This window comes from Citrus clementina, unplaced genomic scaffold, assembly GCF_000493195.1.
Source record: "Citrus clementina cultivar Clemenules unplaced genomic scaffold, Citrus_clementina_v1.0 scaffold_1, whole genome shotgun sequence".
In the NCBI taxonomy this organism is placed as follows: Eukaryota; Viridiplantae; Streptophyta; class Magnoliopsida; order Sapindales; family Rutaceae; genus Citrus; species Citrus x clementina.
In genome coordinates this window covers 14,010,966-14,026,257 of record NW_006263303.1, presented here as the reverse complement: position 1 = coordinate 14,026,257, position 15,292 = coordinate 14,010,966, and the positions used below count along the sequence as shown (strand labels likewise).

Here is a 15,292-nt window from a genome sequence, read left to right as displayed (position 1 = left end):
ATTTATATATCGTAAAAAGGCCACATCAGATCAGCATATTTATAGCCATTCATATTATATCAAAAAGGTCCCTAATTGTTTTCTCTTTGACCAAATTATCATCAATTTTGGTATTTCGATTTTATTATTGAGGAAAATTATCTGTACATCATTTTTATTTTGTTTATATATACATACATACATATATATATATATATATAAATTTTGACATATTTCTTACATTACTTTTATTTTCAAGATGTATCAATTAACTCATTTGACATTAAAAATAACTATTTTATCTTTAAATGAATTAAAAGATCATTTTATTCTCCAAAACTTTAAAAAATAAAAAATTATAATTACAGGAATACTCTTCAATTTAATAAAATAAAAAATCTCAAATCCAATATGTTAATTTTTTATAATTATAATTTTATTTAAAAGTTATCATGTTAATTTTTTGTAATTATAATTATAATTTTATTTATTTATTTTATTAAATTTAGGGGTATTTATTTTATTAAATTTAGGGGTATTTATTTTATTAAATTTAGAGGTATTCTTATAATTATAATTTTTTATTTTTTAAAATTTTATATAATAAAATAGTTTTTTAATTTATTTATGAGTAAAATAGTTATTTTTAATATCAAAGTAGTTGATTGATACAAGTTTAAAAATAAAAGTCGTGTAAAGAATATATTAAAATTTTGTGATAGTTAGATATACATACGATAAAATAAAAATAGTACAGAGATAATTTTTTTATTATTAAAAGTATTAAAGTAGGGACCTATTTCATATAATTGGACAAACTATGTAGATAGTTAAAAAATCAGAAGGAATTGTGGACTCCGATGTTATTACTGCTTTTCGAATTCTGTGAACAACGCGGTATCCAAAATCACGCGGCAGCGATGCATCTTCTGAAATAAAGCAAGCAAAATTTGACACCACCCGATTATCCGATACGAGCACGATATAAATAAATGAGTATGAGTCGTCAAATTTAACACAATTATTAAATGAGTCGGGTCTGAGTTAACATAATTTTTTTCTGTGTCAGGTTAGGGTTAAAATTCTTGACCTATTTACTCGATCAATGACCCGATTATATTTTCTATTTTAAAATAATTTACATATTCTTATAATTACAACTCAAATATTATAGATGATTTTCTTTTTTTTATTATTCTTTAAAATGGTGAATATAAACACAGTGTTTTACTTATAAAATTTTACATACATTTAGAGTTTCAATAGTGTAAATGTGTAAAAATTAATAGACATATATATTTTATAATATTGATATATAATATTATATATATATATAATTAAAACCTCAATAGTGTAAATGTGTAATATATTGGTAGATATGTATATTTTATAATATCGATAAATTATGTATGTATGTATGTATGATAGTGTGTAAATATTTTATGTAATTTTTGTTTAATATATAGATATTAAACGGGTTATTGGGTAATCTGATTATTTTCTGTGTCGGGTTTGGGTCTTAATATTTTGACACGATTATTAAATAGGTCGGGTTTGGGTCAACCTAAATTTGACACGATACGAAACTGACACGACATGAATACGATCCGATGACCCGTTTTGCCAGCGCTCTTCGAAAATGATTTCATTGTCGACTGGAGAAATATCTTATTCTGACTTTTTTTTTCCATACACAATAATTGAATGCCAAAATAATTAAAAAAAAAAGACCTTCGGTTGTTGGTTTGAATAAATATAGTAGACGTGTTATTGATAAAATAATCTAACATTGATGTCTGTTACTGTCTCGGAGAACTTAATTATGGTCGTATCAAATTTGACTAGAGTCAGCGGCATTATAATAATGAATACTCTTTTACCAAACTTCTATACAAAAAATTTAAGTTAACACATTTCGTTACATACCTAACATAAGATGAAGTAACATTAGATTCCATATTGGTAATTTATGGGAATGATTATGTTGGAGATTAGAGCATCTCCTATAATTATTAAATTTAAAATTGAAATGAATATTAATTATTTCAGTTTTAGATCTATTGCAATAAATAGTTTAAGTTAAAGCATAATTAATATAGTTAGACCCAAAAAATTTATATAAATAAAATGAGGGGAGAGGAGAGGAAAAAAAAAGAGGAGAGAAAAAAAATAAGGAAAGAAAGATGATATCTAATTAAATAATAAAAATGAAATTGACCTTTATTTTTTACTCATTTTTATCTCTCTCCTTCTTTTTCATTCCTCTTATCCCCTGCTATTTTTTTCTAACATACAAACTTAGTGGCTCTGTTATAATTACTAATTATGATTTATCTAGTAATTTATATATTTGGTGGGATTTTTCACCGATTTATGTTTCGGACTTCTAAGTATCGATTCTTTTTTAAATAAATTTCACGCACTTAAAAAAATCAGAAATTATAAATTATAGTTGATGTTATTCTAGATATAACATATTTTTATTTAATTTAAAAGTTAAAAATAAAACGGTTAGAAGAAATAGGAAAAGAGGAATGGGTGGACACGTGGAAAATTAGTTACTTACGACGCCGCGTGGCTATAGGACGAACGCGGTTATGACCCTGAAGCTACACGAACGCGGATGGATACGATCGATCCGTACTTCTTACTTTTATATTTATTGATTGGCTGAAATGCATTGTCAAAATTTGTATTTTTCTTCATCTTTAATTACAGTGACGACGCGTCTCCTATGAATCACAAATTTGTTGTCTCGATTTTCTTTAAGGTGACGATACGTGTCTGTTGATTAAGATTCTCATTTTGTCGGTATTAGAGCTCGTGAGTCATGATCTGTGAACTCTTTTGCGGTGGCCGAAGCGCTAATGATAGTTATAGTTTTTGGCACAAGGTTTGGTTGAGGAGAAAAACTTATGGGGGATGAATTAGTCAGTGCTAGAAGATAAAATAAAAATAAAAATAATAATTTTATAGTTGTTCGGACTAATAACTATAAAATTAGTTATATTAAACTCATCAAACCTATTAATTTAAATATAGAAAATTACTAAAATAAACACTTTTGCTAATTTGTCGCTTAATTACAACATAAATCAATAATCTTCAACATACATCCAAAATAAAATTTTTTGAAAATAATAACAAATCTTCAACAATGAATAATCACTAATAGAAATAGTCATAATTATTTAAAATACATTAAAAAATCATAAAACTATTTACCGGAAACTTTGAACATTGTACCTTGTTCTCATCAATAAAAATAATAAAAAAATAAAATCAGTTATGGAGAATTTAGTGCATGTTCGGTTGAAAGAAATAAGTGGAGAGAAGAAGAATGAAAATGAAAGAGAGCAAGAGAAAAAAAAAGAGAAAAAAACAGGTCGATCTAAATTTTATTTGTTTGCTTTAATATGAAATTATCTCCTCTTCTCTCATGGTATGTTTACTAATTGATAATTGGAATGGGTTGGAATCGAAATAAACAAGAATCGGACTAAGCTGAAATGAGAATCAAAATATGTTGTTTATTTAAACTATATGAATTGGAATCGTAATTGGTTGTATTTCTCATTGACGTGTTTACTTTGTTTAAGAATCGAAATGAATTATTTTAAGCTATAAAATGCCTTTATTTAATTATTGGTATTTTTATTATTATTTATTTAATAACTGTGATTATTATTATTTTAAAATATTGTTATTAATAATTATCAAAATAATAATAGTGACGGCAAGGACGACAACGGTAACAACAACAATAATAATAATTTTAACAGTAATAATAATAATCATTATTATTATTGTTGAAATTATTATTATTGTTGTTGTTGTTGTTACCGTTCTTTTCATTATTATTAGCAACAATTACAAGAATAAGAATAATAACAATAACAATAATATTTTAATATTTTAATAAAAGAAGAATCACGAAATTTGGGTAGAGGCAAAACACTGAGTTCAAGGAATGGGAACTTGTTTCCCAAGCCTCCCAATGAGAATCAAGTTTCCATTCCTTAATCATAAAAACACGTGGGTCCCACATATTTCTTTCTCATTCTCTCTTCTATTTTAACGAGTAAACACCAACACCAACAATCATTCTCATTCTGAATTCTGATTCTCCAATCCCACAAATAAATGTTCCACTACTTCTTTCCCTTTTCCTCCATTCCTCTTCTCTTCTTTCCTTTCATTTCTTTAAACTAAATGTGCCATTAGGGTTTATAGTTAATTTCCATCAATCCAAAATAACACCACATTTCAAAATATCCAAAATAATAACCAATAAATAGTCCTTTTATACTCTCAGGCAAGATAATCATTTTTTTTATTTTATTAAATCATCTAACAATGTTAATAGAAAAGTGAAAAAATGATACACTTTATAAACTTAAGGTGGAAAACTACAAATGAAAAACATATTGGTGTATTTTGGTAAACTATGAAACATTATGTGATCGGTAAATATTTGCCCTATTATTTAATTTGTAGATCTCACTAACAGATCCATTAGACCTACCATTATATGTTGAGGTAGTGCGCTTTGCTCTACACAAAATTTTCTCCTAGTTGAGAGGTTGCTTCTTTTTTTTTTGTAGTTTCTCGGGAATGATTTAAATAAATAAACTTCTAGTACTCAAACTATATTCATAATATTTCAATTTAGTACTTCTTCATTTTAACTTTGAGTACAAATTTAAGACTACTAATCATAATTCAATTTATTTTTTTGCTCAATTAGGTGAAATTATGAATCGAATTAAAGTTGAACTATTGACACCACTTTAATTACTTCTGAAAAACCCCTTCTTCGTTATTTACCCCATTAAATGCCTTTGAAAAACCTTATTTTTTATTTCCCCCATTAAAGTTGTATAAAATTTATGGACTTTCTTATGAAACCCCTTTAGGCCATGTTTGGTTGACAGGAGAGGATGGGAGAAAAGAAGTGAATTTCGAATCCTCATTAATTTCTTTTATTTGGTTAGAAAAAGGTGACCAAAAATTAATGTCTAAAGAAATTCAATATCTGTTATTTTAAGGAATTCATATTCTTCTTTGAGAAGGTAGGATTTTTTATTTCAGAAAGATGAAAACCTAATATTTCCTATCTCACGATTTCTCTCTAATCAGCAGCCACCTCTTCAGTTTTCATGCCATTTTCATGGCTGCTGCCATTGATTCATCTTAAAATTAGCCGTCGCTATCGATTTATCTTATAAAATAAGCTTGCTACCATTGATTCATCATAATTTGTAGGTAAATTTTATGATTTTATAGATTTATTTACTTGTTGATATGTTGAGTTTATGATTCTGGTTAGTTGTTGAAAAAATTATGGCTAAGTTATTTTTGTTTCGTTTGTTGATTAGGCTGTTGTGAAGGAAACCATCACACGCCATCTCTACTCACTTGCATATGAAGTTGCATATGGCCTTTTGAGTATTGCACCGCCCTTGGGTTTGCTTCTTGTTTTTCTTTTCATTAGTTTTTTGTCATTGCTGCTTTAATTTGATACTCCTTTATTTAGATTATTAAAAATTGCATGTTAGATCAGACGAATAATGAAAAAAAAAGGATCATATGTTGTTTCAGCACAAATTAGCTATAATTATTGATCAATTATCTTCAATTAGCTTATATTTGTATGGAGTTTCAAGATTTTGAAGTTTGCATGTTCTTGTTGGAATCAAATCTCACTCACAGTGGAGTTGAGGAGGCTTGGAGGATTTGGGATATGGAAAATTCTGTTTTAAATTTGTTGATGAATTTATTGGGTTGAACTGTGCGGTTGAATTATTATGTATATAACTGTACATATCAAATTTATTGGGTATTTCAAAAAATCTTTGTGTGGTGAGGGCTTTTTGGTGCCATATATTGCATGTTGATGATGTGTGGTCTTTATTAGTTTTACTTTTAACCATCAATTCATGTTTTTTTTTTTATTAATTAGAACTTGACATTCCTCTCACTCTATATTTCTTCACAAAATTCTTAAATTTATGAGTGTAATTTTTCTAATACCATGACACTTTTGTTTTGCTTGTTAAAAGTTTGACATAACAAACCTGAACACTATTAAGGTTTTATTCTATTTGTGATATTTTTGTTTTGCTTATTCTGTATTTGTTTTGCTTAGCGTAATTATTATAATTCATTGTAAGTTCTATGAGTTGTATTCAAGTTGACTTAATTTTTTGCTGCCACTATTTAATTCAATATGTTACTGGCGGAACATGCATTTTATAATATGAAAACATACCAATGTTAAAATATGTATGACTCAAACCATTGTTGACATTTTGGGCATGAGGTATCTTACAATTATTATACATACCCTATAGCTTTTAACCTTATTAATCTTATTGAGTACATATATATGACTTTTTTTTTAATTATTTAGACATGAATAATTCTTTGTGTAGTCATGGACATCTCAGGCATAGTTGAAATATATAATATATGAAAGAAGAAATTGATTGCGCTCTTTATGCATTGGTCATATACCGTGCAAGACTTTTTTTATTTCTTGAAGTTTATCATGAAACAAAACGAGAGAAAATCTTTAAGGCGTGAAATGTATGTGCTTGATTTTTTGGCAAATAGGAAAATTTTTCACCGAATGATGCAACTTGCATAGCTCAACTTACAATGGATAGACATGGTTTTACATATTTATGCACAAGGCTTGAAATAGTTGGGGGTTAAAACCATCAAGACATTTATTAGTAGATTAAAAAGTAGCTATATTCTTACATACAGTAGCACATCATGTGAAAAATAGAGCAGTTACATTTAAATTTATAAGGTCGGGATAGTCAGTTAGCAAGTACTTTCACGAAGTTTTATATTCTATCCTACAGCTTCATGGAGAATTATTGAAACAACTTGATCCAGTTCTTAAAAACTCCACTGATGAGAGATGGAAATGGTATAAAGTACTTCTCTTAGCCATATCTTTTATGATTATATACTAGTATTATATCAATGATATGGTAGTCATTAATAATTATTATTTTTTCTTATATTGATGATACAATTGCTTAGGAGTACTAGGTGGTGCATATATTAGGGTGAGGGTGCTTGCAGCGGATAAACCTAGGTATCAAAATAAAACAGAAGAGATTGCCACCAATGTCTTGGGAGTATGCTCCCAAGAAATGCAATTCATTTATGTTTTAACTGGTTGGGAAAGGTCAGCAGCTGATGGTAGAGTCCTTCGTGACGCTATATGTAAAACAAATGGTTTTGATATCCCAAATGATAAGTCACATACAAGAAATAAACAAATTCTAAAGTATAAATTTTTATTAATTGAAACATGAATACTTATGATATAGGTATTCTATTCAGTATATGCTGGATAAGCTAGTTGTCGGTAATTTCTTACCCCTTATCGCAGACAACGGTATCACCTGAATGATTGGAGGGAAAACTATCAACCAACCAACCAACCAACAAGAGTTTTTTAACATCAAGCATTCAATTGCTAAGAATTTCATTTAGAGATGTTTTGGTGTTCTTAAAAATTGGTGGGCAATTCAAAGAAGTCCTTCATTCTATTCTATCAAGACATAAAATAAGGTTATCACGGCATATTACTTACTGCACAATTTCATTAGGAGGGAGATGCCATGTGATCCTTTTGAAGAAGCATTTGATGCTGTAAATGAGGTGGAATCACTAGGAGGTAGCACAATAACTAGTATAGAAACCTCAGAAGAGTAGAATACATGGAGGACAAATTTAGCACTAGAGATGTATAATCAATAGAGAGCAAGTAGACAGAGCACACGAAGACTCGTTCAAAAAAAATTGTTATGTTTTTGTTTTTCCATTTTCTGAATTGTAAAATGTAATTTTCATGTTTCTGACTTTAGGGATTTTGTTTAATCCATTCCATTGTTAACTTTGTTTCTTTGAAATTTAATGTTTTGTAGCTTATGTAACTTGCTTGCTGGGGCTTGTTCTTGTTAACTTGTTGATGATAAAAAAATTCCAGATTGTAGCTAAGACTGAGCTGAAATAACTTTATAGAATGTCTATATCGCTTAGTTGAAAAGGTAATTATGCCTAATAAGCAAGACTTAGATAGTCTTATTTAACCACTAGTCTTTCTCCAGATCATGCATTATACTGTAGCAGAAGTTTTATGCCATTATCTCTTCTGGTGTTAGTTATTTGATTGGTCCAGTTCTTGTGAAGCAAGATTTGCAAAAGACTAATGGTTTTAAATGATCTAATGGTTTTAAATTACCTTCTTACGTGCATGGTTTGCTTCCTACTCTTTAGGTCTCTAACTAATGTTTAATTTTTGTTCAATAACTAAATGGAACGACAAGCTCCAAAATCAAGGTTTTAGAGCAAAGATGAAGATATTTAACTCATGCAGTCGCTTTTGGATTTGTATCATGATGGGAGATTTTAAATATATCAGCTTCAGAAGTGGCTAGTTGAAGGTTCTTGAGATTGCTTTAAACACAAAATTGCATGGATGTGTTATAAAAGCTAAGCCACATATTGAATCACGCATAAGACTTTAAAGATGTAATTTTGAACTGTACATGAGATGCCAATTGGACTGAATTGCAGCGGCTTTAGTTGGGACCAAGATAGGAAAATTGTGACTTTAGAGAAGGTTGTGTGGGATGCTTATATTCAGGTATTTTTTTAATATTACTTTAAAATGATTATGTCTGGGTCTATTTTTGTTTGTTACATATAGTATTATGTATTCTATATTTGTTAAGATGTTGAGTGTTGGCAACTTGTATAGCTAAAATCTTTTGTTGAAAGAGTTTTTACTTTTTTTCTTTAAATTGATTGCCATTGTTTAATTAATATAAACTGTACACGAGATGTTCCATTTTTGTAATCATTGGATTAAAATGAATTTTTTTTGCATGCGAAGCTACATATTTAGTATACACTAAATCCAATCTTATGGTGAGTGGCTGAAGTGGCTGCAGGAACAAACTAAAAAAAACATGTAGCCCACAGTTGATATAATTTACTACATATGGTATAATTAATCTTGAATGTTTCAATTGTCTATTGTCAAGTGATAATGTTAATGTTGTTATACTTTGAAATAATGATTTTTTTTAAAAATTTCATTTGAATATTATCATTTTAATATAATCTCATCAAATTTTCTACATGGAAACTTGAGTACTTTAAGATCAGTACAAGTCAAATAATTACAGCATAAGAAGAGTGGAGGCAAGTTGAAAAGTTGTTGATCGCAACAACTATCTTGAAACGAGTAAATGCAAATAGAGCCGCCCATTTGTCGGTGGATGCGTTCAGAACACCATGTGCGATTGTTCTGAGCTTTAATTTTTTTTTTACATTCATAAATGTATGCATTTTATCATATTTTATCACTTCAAATCCAGCGCAATATGAATGGTTTGTTCATTAAAAGAAAATCTTGAAAGCAGAAAATGAGAGCGCTAATTTATGATTTTTTTTAACGGAAACAAAGGATTGCTCTTTCATATTTGGTATTAGATGCTGTCACTGAGAAATGACTATGTATTGTGTGCATGAATTAAAAAGGAAGAAAGGATTTGAATTGTTTATTCTTATGCACAAATATGTGAATTGTGAAGTTAAAGAGGAGTGTCTAGAAATGCACCTCAGATTGGATATTATAAAAATGAATGATTCAGATTTTTAACTTAATTACTATTTTTTGTAGATTGTCATTACAAGTTTGATGTATTTAAATAATTGCAGAGTCATAAAGAGGCAGTAAACTGTTAGCCTGAAGAGCTACACATATTATAATTTTAATGATAACAAACATGTGTCTTAAGTAAATTTAATAGATATTGTATTTCATATTTTCACTAGTTTTTGAAAGGTAATATTTATGCAAGTGAATCAAGTGAAATCAAGCTCAAGACACTTAACGGACAACGGTGAAATCAAGAATAAAATTTAGTGCTCAACGGATAAATTAGTGCGATAAATTCTTGTAAAGCCGGTATGATTTAATTGATGCATGATTTAGCATTTGAGAAGCTTAAGAGATTAATTTAATTAATTACTTTTTATAAACTAAAAGGTTTTATTTTTATAAGATAAAGTACCTTGTGGTTTTGAGTAATTTGGACTTAAATGTAAAGGTTTGAAATCTTTGATTTTAATAAGTATTATTATTAAATTTCGGAGTTGGACGTTTTTACAAATATTTGAAATGTTTTGGGTCATATTATAATTTATGAAGATTTTGGACTAAAGTGAAAGATTTTTGAGAACTTCGAAAAAATATGGGTATTATGTTGAAAAGGGCTTTTTTGTTAAATAATAATATTTTTAGGGTCATATCATAATTTTAAAAAGTTTTGGAAAGACAATTATTTTTTAGAAATTCAAAAATTAGATCTATTTGTAAAATTTTATGACATTTTGGTCGTAATATAAATATATAAAGTTTTGGGCCAAAAGTATAATTTTAGTAAACAGTATTACTGTAACAAAATTAGAAAATAATGGTAATATCACTGTTTATGAGCGGCTAGCCGAATAAATTAAGCGGCTAACCGCTTGGGTGCGGGAATTTACCTATAACAGCTAGTTTTCGGACTTCAACTATAAAAACTCAACTCCAACTTCATTTTAAGAACTAATACAAGAAAAAACAAGATCATATAATATATATTAGCTTCCATTTCGTAAATCATCATTTGTTGAATCATCATTGAGCTATAATTTGTTTATCCACTCTTAAAGAGAGTTTCATTGTTGTGATTTTCATTTCTCATCAATTTGTGAGTGTACAAGTGTGAGAAATACTTGGGGTGAAGAGATTGGGGATATAATCTCTTGTTGTAAAGGTCCATTGACACCTTGAAAGTCAATTGTAAACATTTGAAGCATTGGGAGACTTGGATAGTGAAATCCTCAAGCCGGGTGAGCTTGGAGGCGTGGACGTAGGCGGGGATAGCCGAACCACGTAAAAATTCTTGTGTTTGTTTTCTCTTCCCTTACTCTTTTAATATTGTGCTTGATTGAATTTATTATTTTTGATTTGATTAAGGCAATAGATTAAATTGTTGTGCGAATTGTATTGCATAATTTTTAAAAACCCAATTCACCCCCCCTCTTGGGTTGTATAACTTGCATTTCATAAACTTCAAGCATAAAGCATTCTCATTCTATAAGGATTTGTGTTTCATTTATGGTAAAGATCATGCAACTAAAAAGAATGCATAGGCCACTGTAAATGCTATAGAGAAGGTTGAGAGGACATGAGTGAGCAAAGAAACTGAAGGAGAGAGTTTGAATTTTGAGGGTGTGCAAGATGACCTAGATGATAGTATATCGATTTCACATGCTCCAAAAAAGTGCCCAACAAGAAGAAGGAGAAGAACTGAAGATTCAGAAGAGAGTGGAGAGTCATTTAAAGAGCTAACAACTCTTTTTGTCACGGAAATGAAAGAAACTTCTAGTCGCTTGACTCGAACTCTAGGGCAATAAATTAATGACAAACAAATAGGATTGAGTGATAAGTTGAAGAAGATTGGGAGTCTTACAATGGTAGAACGCCTTAGAGCCACCACTTTAATTTCTCGTGATAATGCAGCACTCAATGTTTTTTATAGTCTATGTGATAAGGAGCGAGAAGCATGGGTTAAATTTTTCCTTAGCAGTGAATTTAAATAATTTTAGGCTTGTTATTGTTTTGATGACTTATGATAAGTTTAATGTTGCTTTTATACACTCATTTTAAACTTACTATTGTTTTGATGCACTCGTTTTAAGCTTACTATTGTTTATGGAATTTATAACTCATTTAGACTAATTACTATTTTGATATACTAATTTTCTACATATTGTTATTTTGATTTTTTTTTTTATGTATTGTCAAAATTTAGAACCATTTAAATTATATATATATATATATATATATATATATATATATATATATATATAATTAATAAATCATGAATTTTCTTTTTTTTAGGACATTCTGACGTTAAAAACAATGGTTTATAAGTTGGCAAAAGTTTAGATTTGAGATTAAATTATATTTAATTACTAATATTAATAGTTTAGTATTTACAATAAAGGATAAATTTGTCCAAATATAAAAATTCTAATTCCTCTCCCCATAAAATTTTATGTTAAACTAAATAATGAAATTTAATTTTCCTCTTCCCTTCCTCCCCTTTCTTCTCCTTTCCCTCCATTTCTCTCATTTCCTGTCCTCCCCTTTCTTCAAACCAAACATCACCTTAAACCCAAAAATAACCCTAATTTCTCTAGAATAAACCCCTTTCCCCTCTCTCTTCATCTTTACTTCGCTCTTCTTCTTTGGATTTTTCCTTCAGTTTGTTTATCAATCTCCTCTCCCCTGCGTTTACTACATTTAACTAAAAGTAGAATGGCTGGCCACGAGATTGCTGTGCAACCTTGAAAGGTCCAACTGTTGTCAAGGAGATATGTTTAGGAATTGCATTTGGGTTGACTATCGGTGGTCTTTGGAACATGAGTAAGTGGAATGATCAGAGTACTCTGATAATTTTTTTAATAAATAATTTTTTTAATAAATAATTTTTTTAATATCAAATTTAATGATTTTTTTTAATATCTGTACTCTGATAATTTTAATTTTTAATATATAATTTTTTTTAATGGACACATGGACGCCATTGTTGGTTATGAAATTGTTAAGATATTCTTGGTTCTCTTCAAAAAATAAAAAATAAAAATAAAAGATAATGAGATATCTACTAATGCTAGGATTTTCTCATCCTTCCTTTAAATCTGGCTTGAATCGTTTCCCTTCAGGCGGTGTTGGCTTTTACTTCCTTGTAATTCCATGACCAAAGGTATCTTCGCTTGAATGAATCCACGAGGATTTTCTAAATGAGACATGTTTGCTTTCATAGTGTGGGGTTCAGTTAGATAGTTTCTAGGGAAATAAACTTGCAATGTGTAAGTTCAATTAGAATTAGATGTAACTTTATCTTGTTATGTAATTTTCTTACAGGTTAAAGTCGTCGAATGGCGAAAGAGATTTCAAGAGATAATTGAAGGGGGTGCCGATAGTTCAACTCATCAAATTAAGTCAAAATAACAATGTTCGGGCCGAGATAGGCCTGGTTCCTGAAGGGCTAGGTTTTGGGATGGGCTTTATTTAAGCCCAGACAATTTTATTTTTTTTTGAGGAATTTACTTTTGTTTTGAATTATAGTCTTATCAAGCATTTCAGCACACAATGGTAAAAACAAGTGATTAGATGGCTCTCCTAAAGTGTACAAAGAGGATAAATGAGAGCAATATTCACACAAGTTTATTGCCAAGACATAATGAACAAAAAGCTTATTAGTCTCCTTAAACGTGTAGCATGAAAAGTGATGCAATTTCTTTAGTTGTTAATAGCATGAAAAGCGCGTTGATGTAAATGTTTGTTGCTATTATTGGGCATTGGTTGAATTTGCCACTTACACGGGAGACTATAATGATCATGGATAGTAGCCATCAACTCAGTTGAAACTATTAAGGTATGTACAAATTGCTATTTTTTGTTCAACCTGCCCATGCATTTTTAGTTCAAATGTTTAATTTTAGTTCAAATAGGCTTTTTCGAGGGATAAATTTTGAGTTATCTCCTCGTAAAATGATAATATTCAAAATACCTAAATTCTTGTAAAAATAGAGGGTAAGTTGAAATTTATTATAATATAGAAATATTGTGAATATTGTCATTTCATGAGTATGATAATCTAAAATTATCGCCTTTAATAGGGAAGAGTGAGGATGCAGTCCAAGTAATATCTTTTCGATGTTCTCATTTCCTGAATTATCAATTGCTCAAGATTTGGTGTAACTTCAATCTTTGTATTGATTACTACTCTATTTTAAGGGTTTTTTTTATGGTAGATAAAATTGTGAAAAATAATTTTCTTAAAATAAAGTGAAAGTTAAGATCTGTTTTTAATATCTTTCTAGATCTTTTTTTTTTTAAAATATGTTTACATGGGAAGGGTGGGTTTGAGAATTGCCTTAGTTTTTTGTTTAAGATTTGTAGAAAATTATTACAATCTTTCCTGTTACCTTTAAACACTATAGGGATTTATAAAAGATGATTGTAATATTCTCTATTATCCTTAATTGTCTCCCTCACGTGTATAGAATTGTCCCGCCGAAAAAAAGACCTTAGAACGTCGTATTCTCTTTTTTCTATATAAATATTTTATTGTTATGTTCTAATTATTTTTCCTTTACATGGGCACAAATTAAATTTGCGTTTGACTAGAATCCAGCTAGTAGAGAGGCCACAAATGCATAAGCTTCCTAGTTCCAACTTGAAAGTTCAAGCCAAATCATTCATATATTATGAGCGGCCATAAGACCCCTTGGTTGTGAAGATATTCAAAGGGTGATAGCAAGGTTTGGTGGATTCAAAGAGGTTTTTTGGGTTCAAAGAGCGAGCAAGCAAAAAAAAGAAAAAAAAAAGTGGCATACATTAGGCTGGATGAAAGAAATTATGTCAATCTAAGAAAGGGATGTGGAGCTTGGCTTCGAGGAGTTCAGTTGCTTTATTTAAGCTTTGATTGAAAAGCACGTACGGGTGCCGGCTCATCCGATTTCCATATTCTTTGGTATCGAGGATTATGCATAACAATTACTATAAAAACATGGATTCTTTTGAAAGCAAAGACGGGTTGCAATCCTCACTATTTGGGGGAGCATTTTAATGTTTATCAAAAGAGTTATGATATTTGCCCCGGGTCAAACTCCGAAACTAAACAAAACGGCGTTGTTTTGCTTAGTTTTTTTTTTCTTTTTTGCTTCTCCAAAACGTTGCCGTTTCTAAACCAGTTTAAGATTTTTTGAGACAAAACAAAATTTGTCTCTTGGTCGAACTTCTGATTGGCGATTTGGGTACAATGCAATGACAGGAAGATATGAAGATCTCCTGAGTGCCGGAGTGGTTGATCCTTGTCGGGTAGCAAGGTGTGCACTTCAAAATGCAGTCTCCATTGTCGCGGTAGTCTTGACAACTGAAGCTGTATTGGCAGATAAAATAAAGCAGCCGAAGCCAGCTATTCCTCAAGTTCCAGGGATAAATACTTGAGGAAAGAAGAATATAAAATGATTCAGAAAACCTGCCGATAGCCAGGACAGACACAATGAATTCGAGTGGGCTATGGTTTTTTTTTTTTTTTTCCAGTAAGTGAGCTTCTCAACTCAATTTGCTTTTGCCTGGAACTACGATGAAGTGGAAGAAGCTTTACAAGTTCAAAGCCATGGAGAAGCTAATCACAAATTTAGTTTCCTCTTCTAT

General features: G+C 29.6%; 1 pseudogene; it reads left to right on the top strand.

Annotated features, from left to right (window-relative positions):
• Window positions 1–8,533: 8,533 nt before the first annotated feature.
• LOC112095651 lies at window positions 8,534–11,661 on the top strand (annotated as a pseudogene).
• Window positions 11,662–15,292: the final 3,631 nt, after the last annotated feature.